Source organism: Triturus cristatus, chromosome 3_2 (assembly GCF_964204655.1).
Source record: "Triturus cristatus chromosome 3_2, aTriCri1.1, whole genome shotgun sequence".
NCBI lineage: Eukaryota > Metazoa > Chordata > Amphibia > Caudata > Salamandridae > Triturus > Triturus cristatus.
The window spans coordinates 900,676,685-900,703,739 of NC_140584.1; the positions used below are offsets into that span (position 1 = coordinate 900,676,685).

Consider the following 27,055-nt stretch of genomic DNA (forward strand, 5'->3'; position numbering starts at 1 on the left):
AGTAAAAGGGTCAGTCCTCTGGGGAGGTTACAAATGAAGAAAAGGCGGTACTAAGGAGGGACCAACAAGCCTAGTTTACCAATCAGAAGCCAGCATTTACAAAGGACAAAGACACAAGCCAATGAAAAATATGGGCGGAGAGTGGGCAGGGCTTCAAGTGCACACTCTAATACAGGATAATGCCTCGAAGAGCACCGAATGCGCTGCCCAGGCTCGACCTTAACAAAACGAACCATATGGTTCAGTTATTTAACAGGTGCAATAAATAGCACCATTACTTGTAAATAGTCCGTAAAGTGTGGCCTGAGGTTGACGTAGCCGTTTAGCACAGATCGAATGAGGGTGGCGCCGGCCTCTAGAACAACTAGACCTCTTGCTGGAAACAGTTTTTCTTCCGGCCTTTTACTAGTCACGTGATAGTGGGCGTGTCCTGTGGGCGGAGTAGGGCGACAGCTCGTTGCTGCTGAGTTTTTGTAGTGCGATTTCTCGTCGCTGCTTTCTGTTCCTCATGCGATAGCGCGGCTCGTTCTTTTACCTCAGGTGAGTGGAGGGGTGCACCAGGGCTGAGTGACACGGAAGACGGAGACCCGAATGGCAGTGGAGTGCGGCGAGGTGGCCTTGTGACACTGAAGGGGAAAGTTGTGCCAGGAGAGGGTGGGATGACCAGTAGGCGGACTGACCGAATCAGGAGATTGATGGAAGAGTGCGGCCAGGCGGGGTTGAGCAGCTGGAGATCAGCGTTGGACAGAATAATATAATCGGGGCTGAAATGATACCGAAGAGCAGCTTGGGGCTTAACATGGGGGTGGCGAGTAGTGAGCTGTGGTTGTTCTGGGAGACGTACTGGTCCAGTTGCAGAAGCTGGTCTGACGTAAAGAGATCTTGATAAGAATTTCGTGCGCGCAGAGCGTGTGTTCAAACAACTGCAACCCCTGTGTCCTTAGATCACTGAAGACTCTGCTTCTCACCCAATGTTCGCTGGGGTCTTGGTCTCGGGTGTAAACCTTGCTCTTTCAATTCGTACCTTCTCTGCTTCGCTGCTCTGCTATAGTCTTACTTTATAATTACGTTCCAAAGTTGCTTATAATATAAAACAAGCATTGGCATAGCCAATAGGTCTCGCTTTTGGGACTTTATAAGTATTTAGTTATGCAACTGTTGCATGGCTAAACACTTATAAGGTCCCAAAAGCGAGACCTATTGGCTATGTCAATGCTTGTTAGCTTAGTAATGGCAAAATACAGCTCAGTACAAATCTCTTAACATAACTGGGAAGTGGGGTGCATGGCTGATTTATGAAGACAACAGGTTTTATGTTTTTACAGATTTAAACAGAACACCATCTATTTTCTCTGCCTGTATTTATTTTTAAATATGGAGAAAACTAAAGATATTTTTTATGATCGTCATGACTGTCAGGCCAATAGCTGTGCAAACTGGCAGGTATAGAAGAAGAAAACAATAGTTTTCCTAATGAAGTTTAAATAGCCGCAAATGCATACACCACTGGACAAGAAGGAGAGTAATAACTTATCATTTCCAAGTGCTTAAAGCATTACAACCCATCAGGCGCTCAAGTCTGAGTTTACAGTTCGCTGTTCTATATCTGTGGAATGTACTAATTACAGCTTCAAATTTTCACCCAAATCAAAATATACATATAAAGGATAAAATAATCAAAGATACATTTGAAAAAATGCAGAGGGAAATGCAAAAACAATTACCACCATAAACCCGGAAGCCCCATTTATTATATTAATGAAAACACTATTGAAAACTAAAATTACTGGAGAGTAACACTTCATTCTAGATCATGGGCATCTTCATTGAATGAATAAATGGAGAAAAGAATGGTACATTCAGCCCCCTTAATTTGTGGTGAGCACACCCGGAAAGCATGTTCTGTTACCTGCATACCCGGCGCCCCAGGGTCCACGCCAGTGTCCAGCACAGCAATAACCGTCCCCTGGCCGTCGTACTCTGGGAAGCGGGCAAGGAAGCCGGCGGCACCCTTCTCCTTCTTGGGCAGAAGTCCGTGGAGCGGGAAGGGCTCCTCGGCCACCGGGGAGGCCATGGTGACGATACAACGGGGCTTCTTGGAGCTGCTGCTTGTACCGGGGGAGGAGCAGGAGGGAGACGACCGGTGCAATGTGCAGCCGGTGGCAGGAGAGACCCAGGGGAGACTTAGACAGCGGATGGGTGGCCATAGAACTCTCGTGACGTGCCGGGGGGAGGAGCATGTGCTATCCTAGCCACCAATGGGGGAGTGGCTGAGGGAGAAGCGGAAGCGTGGGTGCTTCTGCGGGAATAGCTCACACAGCCGATGCGTCATGTAACTGTCAAAACAAGGCTAATAATCACTGTGCATTTGATGTCGCTCCAGCCCAGCATGCTGATGTTGAATATTTTAGAAAACAGAGTACCGGAAGACGTGCATATAGCTGGTGTTTTGTATCGTTCTGTTCAGTAGCCTGCCTTCCGGCGGAGGATCCCCTAGACCTGGCTTCATCCTGAACTGTTTACTCATCAGAAACAAGCAACAAAAAGACGCGCGGCCGCGAGACGTGCTCTGTGATGGGGGAGGGGGAGGATCATTGAAACCGAGCAGGCAAGACTGAGGCGCAAAAGTGAAAGCAGGCTGGCTGGCGAGTGGTGTGCGATGTGCGCGCACCATGAGAGAGGAAAGCCATATGGCGCCTCTGCTCGTCATTGTGCGCGTAACCGCACGCCCGTCGCCAGTGCACGCGCCAGTGGGCTGAAGCGCTTCCCCAAACGGATTGCATGGCGGCACGATGCACGTGATTGTGCGCGTGTGTTCTGCTTGGGTCTTCAGATCAGATAGAACCCGCTCAGCAGAGCCTCTCTAACCCAGCCAGAACGTTACCCCCTCCCTAGGGCCTATTCACAACAAGTAACCACGTGTATATACCACCTAAGGACAGGAAATTCCTAATATATATATATATCTATATATATCTATCAAGACCTCTTATAATACAAGTGGTGGCCTCGCGATCCCAGACGGACCCAGGACTTCCTACCCAGACGGCAGCCTCAGCCTCGCGGTCCCAAACGGACCCAGGACTTCCTACCCAGACGGCAGCCTCAGCCTCGCGGTCCCAAACGGACCCAGGACTTCCTACCCAGACGGCAGCCTCAGCCTCGCGGTCCCAAACGGACCCAGGACTTCCTACCCAGACGGCAGCCTCAGCACAAGTTCATCCTATGATTACCATAACATACAACTATTTATCAGATCACACAAGAACTGCCAGTTTGAGCACAACCTGTTCTCTGGTTCGAGGGGCTCCTCTCTCCCTTATTCAGTTACCACTTACCTGATCAGGGTTAACATCTGTTCATGTCAAGTCACAGCTGACTAGAAGAATAGGCTACCCTCTTATACAAGAACACGCAGCACATGTTGATTCACTACAAACTGGGTACTTTATTAATCATTACATACGCAATCAGATAACATTACTATGTAACACATAACCTGCAAAGAAAAGTGAAAGATTAGGTTGTACACTCTAATAAGAAAGGGGTCGACATCACCTTAGTCGTGTGTAGCCTGCACTCAATGGTCATCTAGGTTCCCTTCTCGTCTGTGCCTTGGCTCGCCTGGAAGTCACACCTCCGCAGTCACGGATCTGTTCCCTTCTCCCTTCTCCGAGTCACTGGGACCTCTTCCTCATCGGCTACTCTCTCCTCTCTGGCTATTCTGCTAGAAGAGTATCTGTCTCTCGGTTTTTCTCCGCCTTCAAGTTTGTCGTCTGTCTTCCCTGGAATAAGTAGTAGCTTTACTGCTAACGGCTAGATGCCGCCTACGGACTGAAGTAAGTGCCAGTATCTGCCTCAGACTTTCACTAATATAGAGGTGCATTTCCTCATGGAAAATTCCGGCCCGTAACCTGCCGCCCACCAAATTCTTGTACCTCCCCGTACCAAGGACACGTTCCCAGCCGGCCGGCCTGATGTAGTGTCTTCGGCATGAAGAAAAATACAATCCTTCGATAAGGGCCGGCCTGAACCGGTTCTCTCCAAGTGAATAACACCTCATAACTAAAACATTACCCTTAACCTAGAAGCGTCTCAAGCTGCCGGGGCAGAAAGAAAGATGGAGTCTCTCCCGTTTGAGGCCTACCAGGCCTGAATTCAGCACGGCTCCATGAAATACCCTCACTACAGGACAGGTTATCCCTAATACTAACGAATCTATCCCCTAGGATATGTGTGCAAGCCCTGATCTATGGGGAAGAACACAGGATCATGTCGAAGTGCCTAGTAAATAGGCTCCATTCACTACTCTAACCCTTAGACTTGGATGGTAAGAGACTGAAGTCACACTAGTCACCCTTTAACACAAAAAGGCCGGGAAAATCGAGCAGTACAGCGTGCTCGCCATGCAATCCACTTTTGGGAGCACTTTGAAATGCCTCTCTTACTAGAGTCTCACATAGCGATTGCGTAAATGCAATAGCTAGGCGAGACCTAAAAATGAATAGTAATCACCAAAACATACTTTGAATTGAGCAGATGCAGTGGAAATAAGAGTCAGCAAATGTGGTCTGGGCTGGTTAAAGACCTCTTGGGGCATGAGGGTCCTTGGATTAAAGAGACTATCTAGGATGATAATGTGACAGGCTCTAATGGCTGCCCGACTTCGAGGGCTAGCTGAGTATGTCTGGTGGAAGATTGAGTCTATCTTGGGACAAGCTGTTTTCCGTCCTGGTTTTCATGGGTGCTGGATGAGGATATTAAAATTCCAGCAGAGGTCAAATCAGGGGGTCTCTTAGCAACGGCTCCGGGTGCCTTCAGACATGTTGCGGATATGCGATTGCCAATTCAAGGTTTATGATGACTACCCGAGGGTTCAGTGAGTTGATCATGGACTGGCTGATTTGAGGTGAGGCTTATTATGGGTCTCCTTCGCCAGACAAAGGGTGGCTGATTATATTGGGACTGGCTGAAAGTCTGTGAGCAATGATTGAATGAAAGCATGAGCCTCTGGGGTCCTCCAACAACCGTAAAAGATGTCTGGTGACTCCTGACCTCTCTGAGAGAACTCTTATGGGGATCTTGCAGGCCACTGAAGGTGGCTGAGAATGACAGCAGGCAAGCAGAGGGGTATTTTGAGTGCTGGCAAAGAGCATATAGAGGGGTTTGAGCTGACATGAGGATGGCAGAAGTTATTGGAGAGCTCACTAAACGTGTCAAAAGGACAGCTGAGTATAGGTTAGGAGATTTCTGATAATTTGGATCTCTCTGGGAAGTCTGGGGATGTGCGAGGGTAACTTTGGTTGTCTAAAGTCTAAATTGAGGTGTCTGGGTGTTGTTTGAGTGGCAATTTGAGTGGAACATGTTCACCCATTTCTACAATCTGCTCTAGGCCACTGTACTGTCCCCACTCTACTCCACTTTCCGCTGTGCTACTTTATTGTGCTTCACTCTGCTCAGTGACACTGCCCTTTATGCCACTCTACTCAAAACCAGTTCACTCCACCGCACTCTAGTCTACACCACTGCACTCTATCCCTGCACTCTACATTACTCTGTTCTACTCTGCACCACTCTACCCTTTGCCAATCTACTCTGCAAGACACACTCCGCTACTTAACTCAACACCACTCTACTCTGCACCACTGCGCTGTACGTCACTTCACTCTATGCCACTCTGTTCTACTCAGCACCACTGTACTCTATGCCACTGCTCTCTGCACCACTCTATGCTATTGCACTTTATTCTGCACCAATCAACTTGACGCCCCTTTACTACACTCTGTCTCACTGCGCTCAACATCGCTCCACGCCACTCTACACCTCTGCACTACCTTGCACCACTTGAATCTACCCTGAACCACTCCACTCTATGCCACTTCACTCTACTCTGAAATAATCGACTCTTTATTCCACTCTGCTCAACGTCCGTGCACTCTACACCACTTTACTAAAAACCAATGCACTCTACGCCAATCTACTCTGCACCATTTTACTTTTGCGGCTCCACTCTGGGCGGCTCCACACTATGGCGCTCTCCTTCACTCTGACATTCTACTCAACGCACGCTACAACACTATTTCACTCTACGACGCTCTACGCAACTAGTTATGCCACTCCATGCCACTTTACTCCACTCTATTTTACAACACCCATGCCACTCTATGGCACTCCACTCAGTGCTATTCTACGCCACTCGACTTTACAACTCTCAACTCCTCTGCCATTCCACTTTCCTATACTATTCCACATCAACACATCAATCTACTCTGCTCTATGCCACTCTATTCTACAACACTCTACGCAACAGCCTCTACGCCACTCCACAGCACTCTACGCCACTGAGGTCTACTTCACTCTACTCTATCCATGACACTCCACTTTTCTTTTTAAAAAAAAAATAGTTTTATATAGCGTGAACTCAACCTGATGGTATCGGGTATCAGAGCGCTTTACACGAGCACCAGTTGCATTACATGAGGACACATTCATTTTTAGGTCTCGCCTGACCCAGCGCTTGCGCTGGTCTGGCGAGACTTAAAGTAAGGGCTTCAAAAAACGCTACCGCCGGCCACAGCTTGCAGTGCATGTACGCGGGCGTGCGCTTGAGCAGAGGTGCATTATGGCGTGATTACTGCTGTGCACGCACTACTCGCGCACATGCACTGCAAGCTGTGGCCGGCGGTAGCGTTTTTTTTCCCCTGTTTATTACTTCTATGTAGTAATGGCGCCACCCGTGCTTTAGTTTAAAGATCTTAGGCTAAAGTCGGGTGCTGAGATTGCTTCAAAAGTAAAGAATTGTCTATTTCTTTACTTTTGAAGCAATCTCGGCACCCGACTTTAGCCTAAGATGTTTAAGCTAAAGCACGGGTGCCGCCTTTACTACAGAGCAGTAATAAACAGAAACACGCATTGGCATAGCCAATAGGTCTTGCTTATGGGACCTTATAAGTACTTAGTTATGCAACTGTTGCATGGCTATACACTTATAAGGTCCCAGAGGCGAGACCTATTGGCTATGCCAATGCTTGTTTTGTTAGGCACAGGGAGATTAACTGATTTGCCCAGAGTCACAGGATGTTAAGCGGCCCTGCCGAGACTCAAACCCTGTTCCCCAGATTTGAGGTCGACTGCCCTTGCCGTTAGGCCAACTCCTTTCCTCTCCCCTACACTTCACTCTACTCCACGCCACTCAATTCTACTTCACACCACTCCGAAGCACTCCACTGTACTCTACCTTGCAACACTGCACTCCACGCCACTCTCCTTTACCCGTCTAACTTGTAGCCATCCTGAACAGCAGGCTCCCTGGTGTGCAACATGGCTACAACATATTGGCAGAGCCAATAGCTCTTGCATGGGTGAGAACTATTGGCTTTGAAAATGCTTGCTTAATCTCACAACAACAGTTCTCCTACTTAATGTTAAAAAGTAGCCATACCAGGACAGTTAATTCCGACATTTGAGATGCCTCTGCAGAACTGGAAAAGAAGAGTCTCCTGTGCTTTGAATTTGAGGGATGGGCAGACATCTGAACAATAAGCCTTCTTACCAGGGTGCCTGCCGCTTGAAAGAAATGTAAATGTGCGCAACTGGTTAATCTGCAAATGTAGAGGCTGCTTCGTAGAAGGTATTTGCTTTAATTGATGGAGTGACATGAGCATTCTTTTAGAGAGGTATTATAAGGTGACCTGATAAGCTTAGGAGTGTGTGCTTTTAAGGTACAGTTAGAAAAGATGTTTTCACTATTACTCAGATCTGTATTTGGGAAGCACTTTCTTATCTTAAACCAAAGCTTTTTTCCCCACTTTGTGGCAACCTATCTTATACTTTTTATAATGCTATACATATTCACATTGCTTTCTCTCGCAGGCTGGGACCTCATAACACTAAATATGCACAATTCACTGTTCCCCACATACCAACCAGAATGCAATTTTGTGGCTTTCTGGTTAAACACACAGATATCTGCAGTGATTGCATTAACTAATAGAGAGGTTTCACAACATAACAAGTGCAACTCTCACTCATTAGTTTAACTTGCATTTATATTTTCATTTAATGTGTATGTTACTTTATATGCAGTTACTTAAAGATGAAAGACCAAAATAATTACAGAAGTTTTGTTTTAGCTGCACCGTTGATCCCACCCCCACGTTCACTGAACCAGACCCCATTGGAGTCAGGATCACAGGCCCCATACATTTTTTTTTTTTTTTTATTTTTTTTTTTAACAAGTGCACTTCGACCACTACTGTAAACTGAGATGTGCATGGGAGGACGCCGTTTCTGTATTTTGGTGTTTCACATAAGAAATAGCAATTTTAAATAATTGCACTTTGATTTTAAAATGATGTTGTTTACCCCACACCATGTTCATTTATAGTTCACTATGTTGTTTTTTTTTCTTTCTCAAAATCAATTTTCTTTTGCATTATTGACATCATTTACTGTTAAAAGCAACATATCTGGTAACACCCCATAGAGGGCAAACATGTGCAACCTTCGAAGAACAGGAGTACATTGCTGGTATCCAACAGGTTATGTCTTCCAGGAGTCTAGTCCCTTCACTCCAGTCCCCAATCTCTACCCATCTGATATTCAGTGTCTCATCCTTTCTTGGCCCACATTCAGTTGTTCACAATTTATCTGATCTCAAACCCCAGTATTTTAGGTTGTCTCCTCAGTCAGGTTTTACATGGTCCCCATACTTTGTTAGATGTTTGGGGGCATGCATGTGCTTTATACATTTGCTCCTTGGCTCACATGCACCAGTTAATGTTTGCTTCCCATCCACCCACCATAAGGATATCTGCAGTTCCCCACTTTTGGATGATGTCACATATAACCACCATTAGTGCCATGTTACAAAAGAGAATAAGTACCTATCCAGCGAGAGATCTCCCCATGGTACTAGCATAATCAGTAATAGAAACAACTCCAGTGGCTCTTCTAGGGCCTGGGACACCCTACTGAACAGCTACCAAAACAGTCTAATTTTGGGGCACTCCCACACCATGTGCAAAAGCGTGCCTTTCAGTGTACATCCCCCTCAGGCATCTATCTTTGTCCGCTCTGCCCATCGCGCTCTTTCTGGTTTGAGTGTTTGAGTGAAGTACGCTTTAAGAAGGAGCTTCAATTTAATCAGTCTGAACCTAACCCAGATCACCACTAGCCTGGGTCACCTGCAGGCCGCTCCCAGTCCTCGTCCTCTAGAGTACCAAGGTCAGCTTCCCATTTCTCCCTTAACACCCTCAGTGGAGGCAAGCTCTTTGCCAATAAAGAGTTGTATATTGTAGATATGGTATTCCTGTGCAGGGGGGCACTTCTAACGCTCTATATTCCATGTGTCTTTCATCAGGAATGTTGTTTAGTGTATCAGTACGATCTTTCAAAATGTATCTAATCCTCATGTATAGCAGATATTGGCTCCCTATTAGCTCATATTGTCTGCAGTTCAGTGAAGGTTATCATCCCAGCACTGTCCCAGATAGATGTTCCCTAACTTAGAGATGCCCAGCATGTCCCATTTTCTGTAACCTTCCACCCTCCACAGGAGGGCCAGGATTTTTGTATCCCATAGTGTTGTTTCCAGCGTTAGCCTACCCTGCCATCCTGTCCTTTGGGTTGCCTTCTTCCACCCCTTTATGACAACATTTGAGTCAGCATGGTAGTTAGTTTATCCCTCCTGTACAGCTAACAATTGTTTGGATGAGAGGCAATATAATACCACAGGTAATCAAATAAACAGTAATATTTCAACATAAAGCATTTCGCATGTGAATGTTTTTCCAATCTTTTTATTTTCTTGTTGCACTTCATATAAAAATAGCCAGCCAACGTGTTTCGCCAAAACATGGGCTTCTTCAGGACTGTAATGGCATACAATATAAAACTATTTTTAGAAAAGGCAAAGAAAAAATCATTTTATTACAGTGACTATAAATTTACACTAACAAAAAGTAAGATAAGATAGAGAGATAAAGAACCCAAATTGTGTCAAACCAAGATGTGTGTAAAAGAACACATTAAAAACGAAAAGTACATCCAAAGAGACAAAAAATCTAATAAACTAGGATTTTGCACCTGTGAAAGGAAGGATACCTGAGGAACAAAAATCAAAGTTTGATGAAAAAATGACCATCATAGTAGAAAAAAGTAAAAGGGGTGTAGAAAAGAAAATAAGAGAGAAAAACTTCCTTAAAACCCAAAGCTAGCATGGGTACATAAAATTTAAAGTAGCCAGTAGAACTAGCTTACCAAGATGATGTAAGTGCCCAGCGTCTGTTCTGGCAAGTAAGTCAAAGAACAACTGGACACGAAGTCTATAAGAATGTATTAGCCAGAAAAACTCCATATTAGTATAAAAGTGTCTGTAACCAGTTGTAGAAATAAGAACACAGACTAAAAATAAGTATGATTCAAACATACCTAAAGCATAATGATGTAGCTCACAGTGAAGCATAGATCATCAATAAATGTATGTTGGTAGTGTTATCTGTAAGGAGAAACAATTCCAAGTAAAGAGATATGCCCTTATCATTACGAGAGAGCATAAAACCATTCCAAGTGAAGAGATGTGCCCTTATCATTACGAAAGAACATAAAAGATTCCAAATATACCAAAAAATTCCTTGTGGTCATAGTTTCCCATCAGGTATCTATATTTATGCATAGTCAAAATAGAACCCCTATATTATAAAAGTCAAAATGGCACAGACACGTGACTAAGAAAATCATAAACCTATGGAAGAAGAAAAAGACTACAAAAATCATGACACTTAATAAGTGAAAAAAGCAATAATAATTGAAAATTTCAAAAAACGTAAACAGACTACAACCCCCTGATGTGAGGCATATATATGAGAGGTCTAAACCACATGCAGAGTAAAGATAACCCCCCCCCCCCCGTTTACAGAACACAGATTCTGTATTATCTTGCATATGAAGCTAAATTGTACCAACCAGGACACACAATAGAAACGCGCTGTGTCTATAAATATCGAGAAATACTGTAACCAATTCCATCTGGCAAGAAAGAATAATGACCCCCCGTTTACAGATCAAGAATTCTGTGTTGCATTGTGTCTAAGGCAAGGTGGAACTAGCCAAGACAATCGATGTAGAGAACATGCTGTATCTATACATGTCGGAAAAGACTGTAGCCAATAATATCCGACAAGAAGAATATAGTAACCCCCCGTTTACCAAACATAAATTCTGTATTATATTGCATCTCGTTAAGAAAAAAGGAATTATTTGAGGTTAATATTAAAACCTATAGCCCAACCTCAACATGGCAGTACGACCTATATTAAAGTTTAATAAAATAGATTATCGCTGCATGGTCACGATAGCCAAATCAGTAGTGCTGAAGGCCATCAAAAAAGGTCACAAGCTTCAACGAAAAGCGCGCAATCAACTTACTTGATGTTGGTATTAGCCGCATCCGAAAAAAGTGTATAGGAGCCTTATCCGGCGTCCTCAGGCCAGCACGATAAGCAAGGAAGTAAACGGAGCATTTTGAAGCAATTTAAAGGCGTCAACCAATAGAAAAAAACTCCAAGTATCGGGCCGCCCCACAGGAAGTGAGTATTGCAATTCACTTCCGGGGTCATACTGTGGAAAAATAAAAACTAGACCGTGAATAGAGAGGCTGAAAAAAACTCACTTCCGTTTCCGAACCTCTGTCCAAAATGGTCGGGCTATAGGTTTTATTATTGACCCCAAATAATTCCTTTTTTCTCAACGAGATGCAATATAATACAGAAATTATATTTGGTAAACGGGGGGGTTACTATATTCTTCTTGTCGGATATTATTGGCTACAGTCTTTTCCGACATGTATAGATACAGCGTGTTCTCTACATCGTTTGTCTTGGCTAGTTCCATCTTGCCTTAGACGCAATACAACACAGAATTCTTGATCTGTAAACGGGGGTCATTATTCTTTCTTCTCGGATGGAATTGGTTACCATATTTCTCGATATTTATAGACACAACGCGTTTCTATCGTGTGTCCTGGTTGGTACGATTTTGCTTCCGATGCAAGATAATACAGAATCTGTGTTCTGTAAAGAGGGGGGGTTATCTTTACTCTGCATGTGGTTTAGACCTCTCATATAAATGCCTCACATCAGGGGGTTGTAGTCTGTTTACGTTTTTTGAAATTTTCAATTATTGCTGCTTTTTTCACTTAAGTGTCATGATTTTTGTAGTTTTTTTTCTTCTTCCTTATGTATATGATTTTCTTAGTCACGTGTCTGTGCCATTGTAGCATTTTGACTTTTATAATATAGGGGTTCTATTTTGACTATGCATAAATATAGATACCTGATGGGAAACTATGACCACAAGGAATTTTTGGGTATATTTGGAATCTTTCATGCTCTTTCATAATAAGGGCATATCTCTTCACTTGGAATTGTTTCTCCTTACAGATAACTCTACCAACATACATTTATTGATGATCTATGCTTCACTATGAGATACATCATTCTGCTTTAGGTATGTTTGAATCATACTTATTTTTAGTCTGTGTTCCTATTTCTACAACTGGTTCTAGACACTTTTATACTAATATGGAGTTTTTCTGGCTAATCCATTCTTATAGACTTCGTGTCCAGTTGTTCTTTGACTTGCTTGCCAGAAGACACACTGTGCACTTACATCATCTTGGTAAGCTAGTTCTACTGGCTACTTTAAATTTTATGTACCCATGCTAGCTTTGGGTTTTAAGGCAGTTTTTCTCTCTTATTTTATTTTCTACACCCCTTTTACTTTTTTCTACTATGATGGTCATTTTTTTCATCAAACTTTGGTTTTTGTTCTTCAGGTATCCTTCCTTTCACGGGTGCAAAATCCTAGTTTATTAGATTTTTAGTCTCTTTGGATGTACTTTTCGTTTTTTTTATGTGTTCTTTTACACAAATCTTGGTTTGACACAATGTGGGTTCTTTATCTCTCTATCTTCTCTTACGTTTCCTTAGTGTAAGTTTATAGTCACTGTAATAAAATGATGTTTTCTTTGCCTTTTGTTAGAAATGGGGGTCTCTAGTTGGCAATGGCTGGCCACTGTCCAAGTAGGGACCCTTCTTCCTAAGTCAGAGTAAGCAGCCTACACCCTGTGACAACCCCTGCTCAACCCTGTGGTAACGTAGCACGAGCAGCTAGGCTTATCTCAGAGGCAGTGTGTTAAGCATTTACGACCATACACAGTAATATAATGAGGAACACTACAAATGGACACCACTCAAGTAGTTATGAAAAATAGATATTTTTATATAGACTTAATCACAAGACCAATAACAGTAAAAATCCACAATACTATAAAAATATAATTACTTTAGAGATGCTGCAAGGAAAAATAGTTCAGGATGCACAAAATGATGTTTAGTTCAAGGCAGTGGTCTCTGCGACCTTTTTACTCACAAAGTATCTGGTTCCTGGAGCAAAGCAACAAAAATGTCGCTAAAGAGCTGTAGCGATAAATTTCCTCCCGCTAACCAGCGATGCGTTGAATCCTTACCGCCAGGGAGGATGATGCGCTGGGTTGCGGGCAGGACAAAGCGACAGACTTCTTCCCGCTAAGCCGGTGATGCGATGAAATCCTTGCCGCGAAGGGAGGATGACGCACCGGGCCTGTTGCGTGTGCGATCGTGCTGCGATGACGAAAATGGCGCTCCGCGAGGGAGCGACGATCCGGATGCGATGCGGGGAAAATGGCGCACGCTCTGCGTCCGCGCTGCGATGATCCTGTTGCGATGATTTTCAGATAGCGGGCGTTTTCGGGCCCGCTGACAAATGATGCGATCTTCTTGGGGATAGCGAGCACTCGGCGACAGCGGCGCGGCGATTTTCCTCACGCTCACCAGCTGCAGCGGCTCGCTAACGGGGGTTAGCGACGATTTTCAGCGCTCTCTTCTCAGCAGTAGAAATAGAGGCCCTGGAACACACAGGGGCCTCACCTGCAGATAGTAATCCTCGCTGGGAGGAAACAGGAGGCTGATGGTGGAGTCTGATGTGCCTGAGACTCCAGCAGGAGGCTAGCTCTCTTCTAGCCCTTGGGTGATTGCTGTAGCAAAAATAAAAGTCCAATCAAAGTTCTTTTCCTCTTCTTGAAGTCCAGTAGTAGCAGCTGCAGGCCAGTCCCAGAAACAGCACACAGAGCACAAGGACAGTCCTTCTCTTGCAGATTCCCGTAGCCACACGGACAGAGGTTCTTCTTGTTATCCAGGAGCAATACAAATTGTAGGAGTTTGTGCACAAATATTTATACCCCCAAAGTCTTTGTTCTTAGGGGTCCCAAGTCTCTGAACCCAGCCAGAACCAGTTCTGCCCAGCCCTGGAGCCCTTTGTTGATCAGGCTGCATCCTTCCTTTCAGAAAGAGGGGGTCTGCCTCAGACGCACAGTGTGAGGTGGAGCCAGCATTCACCTTGCCAGGCACAGTCCTATTCAAGTGCAGGAGCTACCCCTCCCCTCACACCAAGGCAGGTCGCTCTATTCAACCCAGGTCTGACTCAGCCTGCCCTGTCCCTCCAAAACCAGACAGCCAATACACATCATAGCAGAGCAAACTGGAAGGCTTAGGCAAGAAAGTACCTATAGTCTAAAAGTGGTAGTTTCAAACACAGAATATAAAAATAACCCTCACTAAAAGACGTATTTTAATATTCTGAGCTCAGGCATACTAGATTCGTTTTTCTACCATGTTCTGTGGGTTAGTTAGGACTATAGAATGTAATAGCCCAGACCTCCCATTCTGGCCTATGGAGAACAGGTAGCCTTACAGTAGTGAAAAACGAAATGGGGTGTAATTCACTACTAGGACATGCTACATACATCAGGGCATGTCCTACCTTACACATACAATGCACCCTATCATAAGGGGGGCTTACAGGATGCCAAGGGAAGGTTTAGGGGCTGGGAAGTGGGTGCACTTCACAGCCAAGATGGCAGTTCTGGACTGCACGCAGACACTGCAGTGGCAGGTCTGAGACACACTTTACAAGCTGCTTCTGTGGGTGGCACAAACCAGTGCTGCAGGCCCACCGGCAGCATTCGGTTTACCAGCCCTGGGCACACACAGGCCACGCTACTAGGGACTAACAGGTAAACCAAATAAGCCAATCATGGATGTACCAATTCATATGTCATCTTTACAAAGGGAGCATTCGCGCTGTGGCACTGAATGGCAGTGGCACAGCGCCCAGAGCATCTATAACCAGCAAAAACAGAGGAGACACAGCGAAAAAATGGAAGGGAGACTCGCGCCAATGGTGCCAGGTCTAACACCTTTTCTAAAAATAGTTTTATATTGTATGCCATTACAGCCCTGAAGAAGCCCATGTTTGGGCGAAAAGCATTGGCTGGCTGTTTTTATATGAAGTGCAACAAGAAAATAAAAAGATTGGAAAAACATTCACATGCGAAATGCTTTATGTTGAAATATTACTGTTTGTTTGATTACCTGTGCTATTATATTGCCTCTCATCCAAAGAATTGTTAAGTGTATATTTGCGATCTACAAGCAGCAGATCGTTTGAGGTGGGCAATATCGCATGTTGCTAGTGACTGACTCTGGTGGTGCAGTCTCTTATGACCCGGCTGCTTTTGATTCCTCCTCCTGTACAGTTGTCTAACAAACCCTTATGGGTCCATGACTTTGCGGTCCTCCATTAGTGATGGCTCCATCTGCTCTCCCTAAGATCAATCATTAACTGCCACCAATTTGGTCACGCAGTAGTAGAGGCGTAGATCCGGCAAGGCTGTTGCCTGGTTGAAAGATTTCGTCGTTCATGTTGAGTGTTATTCTCGCTGTTTTCCCATTTCACAGCAGTAGTCTGGTCTCGACCTCCACCATCCCAAAGAACCGATCAGAGTCCTCAAAAAGAATATTCTGGAGTGCATACAGGAACTTGGGCACATACATAAGTTTATATAGGGCCACCCTGCCCAGCAGGGACAGCTGGAGCTGAAGCTAGTGATTTACATTCTTTTTGTAGCTTTCTTAGGTTTTGTTCACAGAATCATTTCCGGTCTGAAGTTATATGTATTCTCAGGGATGTTAAGCCCCTTTCTTCCCGAGGGATGGGGCAATGCCGCTTCTCACTTTATCGTCACCCCGTGAGTGGGGGTACATGCAGGACTTATTCCATTTAATAAAAAAAAATTCAAAACCTTTATTGAAAAAAGAAATCAAGGCATGTTACAGGTAATCACTCCAGCAGTTAGCGTGGTGCAGATTGCACTTACAATTATACTCAGAAGTACATGGCAGTTGATAAGTTGATAGTTAAAAGCAAACATAGCTCTGCACCTTTATGTAGGTCCGGTCATTCTTATTCATAGGGGACACGTGAAGTCACGTCTAAGGGTAGAGTTGTGTCAGTTGGGTCAATGTCTGTCAACTGAGCGTCAGGAGTGGGAGTGTCAATGGTGAGGTGTGTGGGAGTGTCAAGTTGGTGAAGATAGGCAACAAGAGGGCTTCATATGTCTGGAGGTCTGCTAGCCGCAGGCATCAAATCCCAGAATTCGCCCAGGAGCGTCTGACAGTGGGATGCATCATCCAGCCAGCATTTAGCTCTGGGTGCTGGTTGGCGGCCCCAGTGGATGGCCACCGGCCGCTTAGCAAGTATCAGGAGCATTGCAGTCAATTTGCGGTTAGCGTCAGGTACGTGTTTAACGTAGCGCAGGAGGCACACCGAGGGATCAGGGCCAATGCGCTCTGATGTAATTTCGCTAATGGTGGCACACACCTCCAGCCTGAAAGAGGAGACTGCGGGACACAACCAAGCCAGGTGCGCGAAGTCTGCACAGGCGCTGAACACCTCGCACATCTGTCACTGTTCATCCGGCCCATCTTGTGTAGTAATGTCGGGGTGCGATAGAGTCTATGTAGAAACTTAAAATGGATAAGTTGCAGGCGATAGTTTGAGTAGAGACGTCTTATCTGGTTGCAGCAGTACTGCCAGTTTTCAGGGGAGAGGTCAATCTTTAAGTCCGCACCCCATGCGCTGCAGGCACGGTCCATGTTGGTGGGGGAAGCAACAAAGTTGAGGGCATAGTGTCTAGTGACCAATTTCTGCGGAGAGTTTGAAGAATAAATGAGCTCAAGCACGGCATTGGGCTGGGGAGTGAGTGGAAAAGCGGGTTTGTCGCTTCTGCAGGTTGCTTTGATCTGGTAATAGTCGCTTTTCGAGCAGTGCAGCGTTGTCTTGTAGAGCTAAGAAGTTATTCTTGGGGAAATGTCCACCATAGTGCGAACGCCAAGATCGGCAGTGTGGCGGGACATACCCGCACTCTGCAATGGGGGGAAATGAAGGATGGTTTGCAAGTGGCATGGATGGTGCGTAGAGTGCCCCATGTCCAGTATGGTTATGCATCCCATCCCAGGCCCGGCGCAAGCACTCGACCGTGTCAATCTCGCCGCGTGATACTTTGTGTGGTAAAAATAGAAAGGTCTGCAGTGGCCATAGGGAGGCTAAATCCACCTCAATCGCCACATGAGGCTGGAAAGGCGTAGGGTGGATCCAGTAGTGGAGAAAACTGGCCTGGGCGCACAGTGCATAGAGCCTGAAATCGGGAGCCCCCAAACCACCCTGTGCCTGGGGGAGTGTTAGAATGTCATAGGCGAGTCTAGGTTGGCACCCTGCCCAAAGCAGTGTGATGATGTGAGAGCGCAATGTTTGAAAAAAGCGTGACGTGAGAGGGATGGGAATATTCTAGAAGAGATAAAGGAATGTGGGGAGTACCACCATTTTAGCAATGGTGATGCACCCAGCAAGTGATAGTGGGAAGTCTCTGCCATGCTCGTATCTTAGACTCCAGCTAGTCCATTGCCCTGCCGAAGTTGGACCTCCACAGTTCGTCCACATCCCTACTTAGCCAGATGCTCATGTGCCCGGTGGGGCCAGTTGCCCAGATCAAAGGATAGTCCAGGATGAAGGGCACAGTCACGTACATGAGTGAAAATAGGACAGATTTACTCCAGTTTACCTGGACTACAGTGCGGCCACCAAACTGGACAAACTCCCTGGTCATGGATGCAAGATTCTTCTGCGGCTCGCGGACATACATCGATATGTCGTCCGCATATAAGGAGATGACTAGGGCTCTGGCTGAGAAACCTATACCCCGGTGCATGTGATGTTGAGGCAGCCACACCGCCAGGTGTTCCAAAGCAATGACGAAGAGCATATGGGAGAGGGGGCAGCCCTGACTGGTGTCCCGCGAGATAATGATGGGATCAGTGACCTGCCCGTTTACCCTGATGTGTGTCCTGGGGTGGGTATACAGCATTTGAATCTTGCGCACAAAATCTGGACTGAAACCTAATCGAGGGAGAAGGTAAAAGAGGAAGGCCCATTCTAGCATATCAAAGGCCTTAGTAGCATCTAATAAGGCGGCCACTGCCGGGAGAGTAGGGTTGATCTGATGGAGAACTGAGAAGATAGTGCGCAGGTTGTGCGAGGTGGCACGCCTTGGGATGAAACCTGACTGGTCAGGGCGAGCAATCCCCAGCATGAGCGGAAGACAGGTGGCCAGGAGTTTAGCATAGATTTTGTTATACGAATCGCAGCACTCCAAGGGCTTGTCCGGTTTCAAGAGAAGGGTAAGTAGAGTCTCGCGGAGTGAATGGGGATGTCTACCCTGTTCAAGAGAGTCATTAAACATCTCTGCTAAATGTGGGACGAGAAGGGGCGCATATTGTTTGTAAAATGCAGGAGTGAGCCCGTCAGGGGTCCTTGTCATACGAAGTCCCGCAATAACTTTAGAAATTTCCTCGTGGGTAAAAGGCTCATCCAGGTACTCTCGGTGACTGTTACCAAGCCACAGCAGTTCAATGGAGACAAAGTAGTGATCCATGATCTCACAGGAGGCAACCGTGCCCTCAGTGTAAAGTTTGGAGTAGAAGTCGTAGATCCTAGTTAGGATCTCAGAAGGTGAAGTAGTCCTGCCTGCGGCGTCATCATGCAGTGCCGTAATATAAGAAGAAGGGTGTGGTTGACGAAGGAGATAAGCAATAGTTTTACCAGGGCTCGTTCGTTCGTCATAATGCCCGGGCGCAGGCCTCTCTACCGAGAAACAAGACCTCAGTCGGCTTCCTCATGGAATTCAGTAAACTTGGTCCTGATCAGCGCAAGCGTGGCAGGGCTGGGGAGTGCTCAAGGTCTAGGGACTTTATGTAATTTTCCAGATGCTCAAGGGATCCTCGGATGGACTTCAACACCCCGGATTGTCTGACGATGCACTCCCCCCTGAATACGACCGTAAAGGCTTCCCAAAGGGTTGAGGGCGACTCAACCGATCCAATATTGTATTCGAAATACGCTATAATAGCGCCGCGAATATCCTCTCGAAAGGTGGCATCGCGAAGGGCGTTGGGAGGCAGGTGCCATGTGAACATATGACGCAGCGTGAGTGGGAGTAGCAAATGTAAGCGTACAGGAGCGTGATCGGACAGTGTGTGGGCCATGTGGTCCACAGAGGTAGCCCAAAAGGCAGCATTCCGAGTGGTGAGCCAGAGGTCAAAGCGGGACCAAGAGCCCCACGATCCCGAGACACAGGTTCACCCGCGTTCGCCAGGGTGTGCATGCCATCAGACATCTAGGAGAGAGTTATCAGCCATCATGGAGTGGAAAGCGGAGGTGGCCTGTGGGTGTTGGATTCGATCTCCAGAGCGGTTCAGCTCCTGCGAGGGTGCTATATTAAAGTCAGCTCCCCATATTAAGGAAAAAGGGCCTAAAGAGGATATGAGTTGTCAGGCGTGCATGAGGAAGTCAGGGTAATCTAAGTTGGGACCATACAGAGCAGCAAATATCAGCAGTTGGTTGTACATTGTGCCAGCAAGGATCTTATACAGGTCCTCCGGGTCAATAAGAGAGTGAGTGTTGAGGGGAGGAGCCAAGATGGCGACCGGGATGGCAGCGTAGGCTCCCGGCTCCGTGAACCTCCGCACCCCGCACAGATATCCTGCACGAGATCCTTAGCCTGCGCTATCTGCCCGTGTTGGTGAACGCGAGCGGCAACCGACCGTGTGACCCCGAAGTTTCTGGCAGCGGTACCGCCGGAGAAATGTCCGTCTGAAGTTTGCGGCCTGTGCAGCCCTGGAGCCGGGACCTCGAGTGGACGCCGTGGCCGGGCGGCAGTGCAACAACAGCGGCCTTCGGTGACTGGGTGGAGTCGGACTGCCGGAGTGGTGCGAATGTCGGCCTGCGTTTCGCCGTGGTCGTTCCTACCACTAAGCGTAGCGGAACGGGTGCGTGCCCGAGGTGGCAACTCCAAGACTCTCCAGTGATTGCCTCAGCCTTTGCCGGTGAGCTGCCCGGACGCCGCCCGTAACTCGCCCCGATTCTCGCGGGCTGCTCCCGGATTTTCGCGGGCGCTGGTCCGTGGTGGGGACGACTGTGGCCCGTGACCACACACCGGACACATCATTTGCCTGCCCCCGGAACCCTGTTTCCAGCGACATGGAACCCGAGGCGCTTGGGCCTGAGCCCCGGTCCCGATCTGGGTTGGATCTACCCAGCGGCCATTTTGGTAGGACAGTGTCCACTATCCTGTACACTGGGTTGCAGCAAGATTGGGAGGGTGCGCCTCTGAGGAGCGTAGCGGAGCAAGCGCCGGGAGCTGTACTGGGGTACGGTGACCTTCTCGAGGCCCTCGGTGCCCTTCATTCCACATTGGTTCACGGCGCCTGGGTGTTGGGGAGCAAGCTCGATGGAGTGACATCAGCGTTGGAACAGTTGCCGCCTGCCTATCCCCAGGTACACTGGGACTTCTTACACCGCGCACGAGGGGACAGTGTAGTGGCCGCCCCTGTGAATAGTGCACGCCTGGACTCTCCGGACAGTATATTAACGTGCGATCAGCTGGCTGTGGATCTGGTCTGTTCCGGAGGTTTCGGACCTGAGTGGGGGGTGGTGGCCTTGTCCCGTGCGCGGCCTCCGACGACTCAGGCAACATCCAAGCAACGGTCGCCTACTCTGCCTGTTTCCGCCTTCCTGGGCCTGGTGTGCAGTGTAAATCCTGGCTCAGCACTGGGAAAGACGACCCTCCATAGAGCTGATTGTGTCGACCTTCAGAGCCCTCTACCCTACTTGTGTGTGTCGCTTCCTGATCTTTATTGGACGCTTTTCTTCCTGGTAACACTGGACATGGCACTGGGACGAGGGGTATGCATGGGTGGGTTTGCAAAGAGTGGCCAAGGATGAGGCTGACCCTTCAGAGATGGTCATCTACTAGGCGGGCGGGCTCGGGCGTTGTTTGCTCTCACGGCATAACTGTTAGTGTACCAAGTGCGTAATGCTCCTTACTTCACTTTGACAGGGTCGATTTCGTGTTCTGTATTGTATGCTTTGCGGGAAAACGTATGGTGCGGGAGGGAGAAGCCGGGGGCGTGTTTTACAGGCCCTCCTCCAGTTTATTAATACTCTCTCTACCCCCCCGTCTGGTGGGGGTTCTTTTCCTACTCTTTTTCTCTGTTTCTTCTATATTTCGGGTCTGGTTCAGGGGCGACAGGCACACTGCTGGGGGGGGGGGCCGTACTCATCTGCAGAGGTGCAGGGTGGGGGGTTGGGGGGGGGGATTCTTTAGTCTTTAACCCCTTTTTTCTATGGCCTCCTTTTCTTCTCTTATTCTTCTCCGTCTTTTTCTGGGATCAGCATGGTAGAACTCCTTTGTTGTTAATCACTGCTGTTTCCGGAGTGCCATAATTTCCGTGGAGTTTCCTGGGTCTTGGGGCAGGGGGGTTGCAGGCGCAAATGGCCGTGTCAATCCTTCACATCCTGAACTTCCTGTTTCAGCGCCATTGCCTAGATAGACTGCTGTTTATTGTTTACGTTCATCATTCTGCCTGCCATTTTTCGCTGCTGGGAAACTGTTTGGCGCCTGATCCTTCCATCCTCTTCTATTATAAAATGTAAACCTTTATTATCCTTGTCTCCTACTTGGGCCGTTCAGAGACTGAGAGTATGCTAACGTCGAGATTTTGCACCCCGAGGTGCTGACTGTGATAGACTTGCTTTCTGTTATTCTGACTGTTTAGCGGCCGGCCCCGGGGGTTGTAGGCCCATACGTGTAATTGATTGAAATATCAATAAAGGTTTTCAAAAAAAAAAAAAAAAAAAAAGAGAGTGAGTGTTGTGCCAGGGGGAGACCCTTCCTGAAAAGGATGGAGACGCCGCGCGAGTAGTTCGAATGGAAGGACGTGTATGTTCCCCCTTCTCACCCCCCCGTTGCGAGATACTAACCTAGATGATGTAGCCGGTAGAAGGTGCATCTCCTGAAGGTAGCAGATGTCCACCTGGTGTCTGACCAGGTGCGCATGCATGAGACGTGCCTTTCGGTGGTCATTCAGACCCCTGATGTTCCAGGTCCAAAATGCAGTGTCAGCCATGTATCAGTGTGGGAAGAGTAAGTCGTAAAGTGCAAACAGTCAATGAGGCAAGTGACGAAATCAGGAGCAATAATATGCGGTGCAATGTGGAGTACGTGCCATAACAACATGCCATGATTAAAACAGAACAAAAAAAATAAAAGCATCACACAGGAGGTCCAGATTTGAACCCCCAGGAGTAAAGGCCCGTCCCGCCCTCCACCCACTCCAACCCCCCAAATTAGGTTGAGCATCTATACCCACCCCACCCGGGGACCCAAACTTCGAAAATGAGATTGACATTGAGAATCATCCCAGCTGGGTGTGTGGGCTCAGCCATTACCCCCATGACTGATAGGCAGGGTGGCTGAGCTTGGTATAGCTCAGTGAGAGGTAACTTGAAAGAGGGGAATTGCTCCCTTAAACGCATAACAAACCGCCAACGGATGGGCCTGATATATTGGTAACTTGGGGACCACTACCATTTCAGGACAGCGCACGGCCACCCACCACCTGCCGCCGGGACCCAGACACAGAGAGGAGAAAAAGGTGACTTGCGGCAAACATTGCAAATTAAGACAAGCAGTGACATAGCCAATAGGTCTCGCCTTTGGGACCGCATAAGTGCTTACCCAGAGCTATTGGCTTTGGCAATATCTTTAAAGTATGTGGTTGAACAGTGTACTGTACTGAATAGTTATTAACTCACTCACAGGAGGCCTGCCCTGGCTGTACCGAGACAGGGACACACAGACCGGGCTGACGGTGCTGTGGCAGGTCACTTACGGGCAGAGCCGTGCACTGTAGCATGGGTCTTCGACTATGGTGGCAAGGCAGTGCAGGCAGCAGCGTTTTTAAGTGCCCGATTAGTCAAACTGACATGGCCTGGATACCACACAGTAGTCCCAGGCTCTGACCAATGGACTACGACTGGCTTTCTTGCACCGCTGCAGGCAAACATTTGGTTGCAGCCAAATGTGTACAGTGCGTTTATGCGGCCTCAAGCTACCTCTGGCTGCCTGCGCTCTTCCGCAAACCAGCACGGCTGCGGGTTCAGGTCACAATGCTTAAGTATATGTATGAATCGTCCCTTTTAGTGTGACAGCTGATCCTCAGTCGAATTTGCATTGTTCTCATGAGTGGTGCGTATGACTTTGTCCCTGCAAACACAGACCAAAGACTCCATGCAAACTCGCACATAGTGCCTAACAGGACTCAACCCTTAAACCAGTGAGAACTATCACGAAGCACTACACGGAACAAACCATACTGTATGTAGAGGCACTCCAGGGTGGAGCCAGACAGAAGGATTTCTGAGTGCGGCATGGGGCTAGACAGATGATAGCAATGTGCTAAACAACTGCTACAAACATAAACAGACGATCATGTAGGTTGATACGGGCACAGACCGAACTTGAGACAACATGTGCAACCCCTTTCTGACAAGGCAGGCCTTTCACGGTTGACAGTTTGAAGGTTTAATATATTTAATTTTCGTAAAATCTTTACTAGACACGTGCCTCTGGTCCCAATGTCTGCTTTTTAAACTAGGAAGACATCTTGATGAAATAGAGTAGAGCGCCTGCAATTTTAAGTGCGTTTCTGCCAAAGCAGCTGCAATGCTGCAAACTTTGCTCAAGGATGTGCATCTAGAGATCTGTCTTTCGTTAATGCACTGTAAAACGAATTCCTTCAGTCCTTCATATAAAAAGTAATCGTCTCAGGTTGTTACTGACACTTTTTCAGGATATCCACATTTCCCTACTGTGAATAGAAATGGAAACAATTTACTATCAACAGTTATCGTAAAAATGTGTTGTGAATCATCATCATCATCATGATCTTTATTTCGGTCACCTTGGACCATAAAAGAATGCAACGATTTTACAATTATAAATTACACAATAAAAAGATTGCACTTGGTTAAGTTAAAAACAATCATAAAAGAATTTAGTTGAAGTCATCAGGAATATTCATATAGCCATGTTAGACTTGATGCAGCGATTACGGATGAACCACATTGCAGTTAGGAATTTTGCGACTGCAAATACAATTAGGGCGGATAAGTCTGTCTTTAAAATTCTATATGCTGGGGAATAATGTCTGAAACCAAAATTTTTAAGGAGAGGGACAAGCCAGTAATTCCTAGCTCTCTGGTAAGCTGGACAGAAAAATATAATGTGCAGATCAGTCTCTCGCGGGTATGGACATGCTGGGCATTGCACTGAGGGCTGGGGTTTAGTCCAGCGATCAGTGTATGCCCTAAGGGGAAGAGTACCATAACGCCACTGCATGTATAACTTCCTTGTAATTGGAGGGCCTACATCATCAAAGACGGGCTCTAGGTGGTATGAATCTTTAAATCCAAGGAAGTAGTTAGATAAGGACACCTCGCGTGTACTCTCAATTGAGGCACGTAACGTGAGGACTTGCAACATACATTTCCTGGATTAAGCCACAAATCTGGTCTTCCTAGCATTGTGGCCACACCTCTGATATGAAATAATCTGCATGAGAATGAAATGGCAACAGGAGAGGGAGCTCTATAATTATATGAAATATGTCCTATGCTCTGTGGAAAGCAACGTGTGGACGCGTATTCTTGCAAAAATAACATGTTTGCTTAGGCTGCATCTATTTCTACTGGCATAGATTAAATAACCTTCATGTGTACAGATATAAAAAGACATTTGCGGCATAGAAGGTAAATGCATTACGATGTAAATGCATTACGATGCAGTAATGCCCCCTAGGGTGTTCTGCTAAACACATTACATATTTAGGTATACAGCTCCATGTTTACACATAAAAAGTACGATGTACTTTGCCACCTTTGAATGAAAAACAGACAAAATTACATTTTCACCCCCCAACACACACTGAGCATAGAGCAATCATGCCATTTGTGTGTGTAGCAGAGAACTGACGGTTCTGAAGCAATTTAGAGTGCACACAGAGACCTGAGTTCAGGAAACATCTGCCACCCGGGGGCTGCAGCACACAGCAGCTACTGCCCAGGAGCTCCTTTCCAGGGAAAGAATCATGAATGCCGCCCGGTTCAAGGAGCCCATGAGAGTAAATGGGCAATTAAAGGAGCGGGCTGTCTGCAGGACACACAGCGAGGCTACGGCGGGCAGGGGCATTACTGCATAGAAATTGCACCCCAGCAATGTTTGTTGTTTGCCCTCTACCCTCAATGTGGATTATTTATCTACCTCGGCGATAAGCGCTTTTAATTTAAAGTGCAAAAACAAAAGCATTCCGAAGACCTCCCAACTGATAACAAACCGAGAGGAAAAATACAAATAGTGCGCAGCAATCAGCATAGAGCATAGAGCAACAGGAGAAACTCCTCCCAGAAACAAAGCTGCGGGGCTCTTTCATCAGAAATGGCGCCACTTCCTGCCAGCACTTACTCTTTATTAGCCCGCCATTTGCAGCGGAGGGACACTAATTAGGTTTAATTGATCTGTAGTTGAGCGGTGCTGCACTCAGGCCACAGGAAGTGAGGTATGGTGACTTCTGCCAAATTAGAAGGCAGCACACAAAGTCACCATGCTCTTAACCTATGGTAAGTGTGGGTGGGATAAAAGCCCCTTCTGATTATTTTTTTTTTTTTATATAACACAATAGATCGTTGCCATACCGACGGCGCATGCGCGCTGCCTGCAGGCTTCGATCTAAAAAAAACATCATCAGAAATACAAAGACAGACATGGGGGTGTCGGTCATTGTCACTGACATGGTGATCTTCGGAATCGGAGTGACGGCTGCGGGGAGATGATTTCTGCAGTTGCTTCACGAAGGTGAGTGCGGCTTTCGGATCCGTGAAGAGTTTGGGCTTCTCACCAAAGTCACTACGAAGCATGACAGGGTAAAGCATCGCGTACATGATGTGAAGCTGCTGCAGGATGTGCATGGCAGGGAGAAAATCCCTGCGAGCGGCCTGGACGGACTGAGGGAAGTCTAGGTAGAATGATAGCATGCTTCCCTGATGGTTGATCTCGCCCACTCCCTGGCCCTGCGGAGGATGAAATCACGGTCCCGATAGTTCAGCAGGTAGGGGATGATAGGACGTGCTGGGGCCCTGGGAGGTGGCCGGGGGGCCAAGTGATCTGTGTGCCCATTTGACAATGAATTCGGTAGACAGAACTGGGCCAAAGAGCTCACGAAGCAGGGACTCAAGATAGACCTCCATCTTCCCGGTGGCGGTGGACTCTGGCAGGCCAACGACGCAGATTTTATTTCTTCGGGAGCGTGCCTCTAAGTCCTCATTCTTAGCACATATGAGCTCAAGAATTTTGTCCATTTTAAGAAGTTTCTGTGCACTGGACACATCTGCATCCTCGGCATCCGAAACCCTCACCTCCAGCTGGACCAGCCGCGCATCGTGGGGGCCCACCCTCTGCTTCACTTGGTCGAGGCAGGACGTGAGGTGATCGATTTTGGCGCCTTTGGACTTTAAACTGGATTGAACTCCCAGCAGGATGGTTCTGCGACTGTCCTCCTGCTCGCCAGGAGCGTTGGTCTGGATAGAGTGTTCATTAACTTCAAGAGGGGGTTCAGCGTCCCTGCCCGCACCACACCCTGAGAAGGTGATTTTAGGTTGCCTATTATCCGTTTACCCCATGACTGCTCCCAGCGAGGCCCAGCCGCCTTTGAAGGGCAAGGATGCA

The 27,055-nt window shown here is 47.0% G+C and overlaps 1 protein-coding gene across 2 annotated transcripts in view; it reads left to right on the forward strand.

The window, feature by feature from the left end:
• The first annotated feature begins 396 nt into the window (after nt 1-396).
• The window catches only part of ALDH3A2 (aldehyde dehydrogenase 3 family member A2), a 424,152-nt gene continuing 397,493 nt past the window's right edge, over nt 397-27,055 (forward strand). Inside the window, exon 1 of one of the 2 annotated variants that reach the window (XM_085649336.1) lies at nt 397-540. The gene's annotated coding sequence lies outside the window, so the exon portion shown is untranslated. The remainder of the gene's footprint in view (nt 541-27,055) is intronic. The other variant, XM_085649335.1, reaches the window with a different exon arrangement.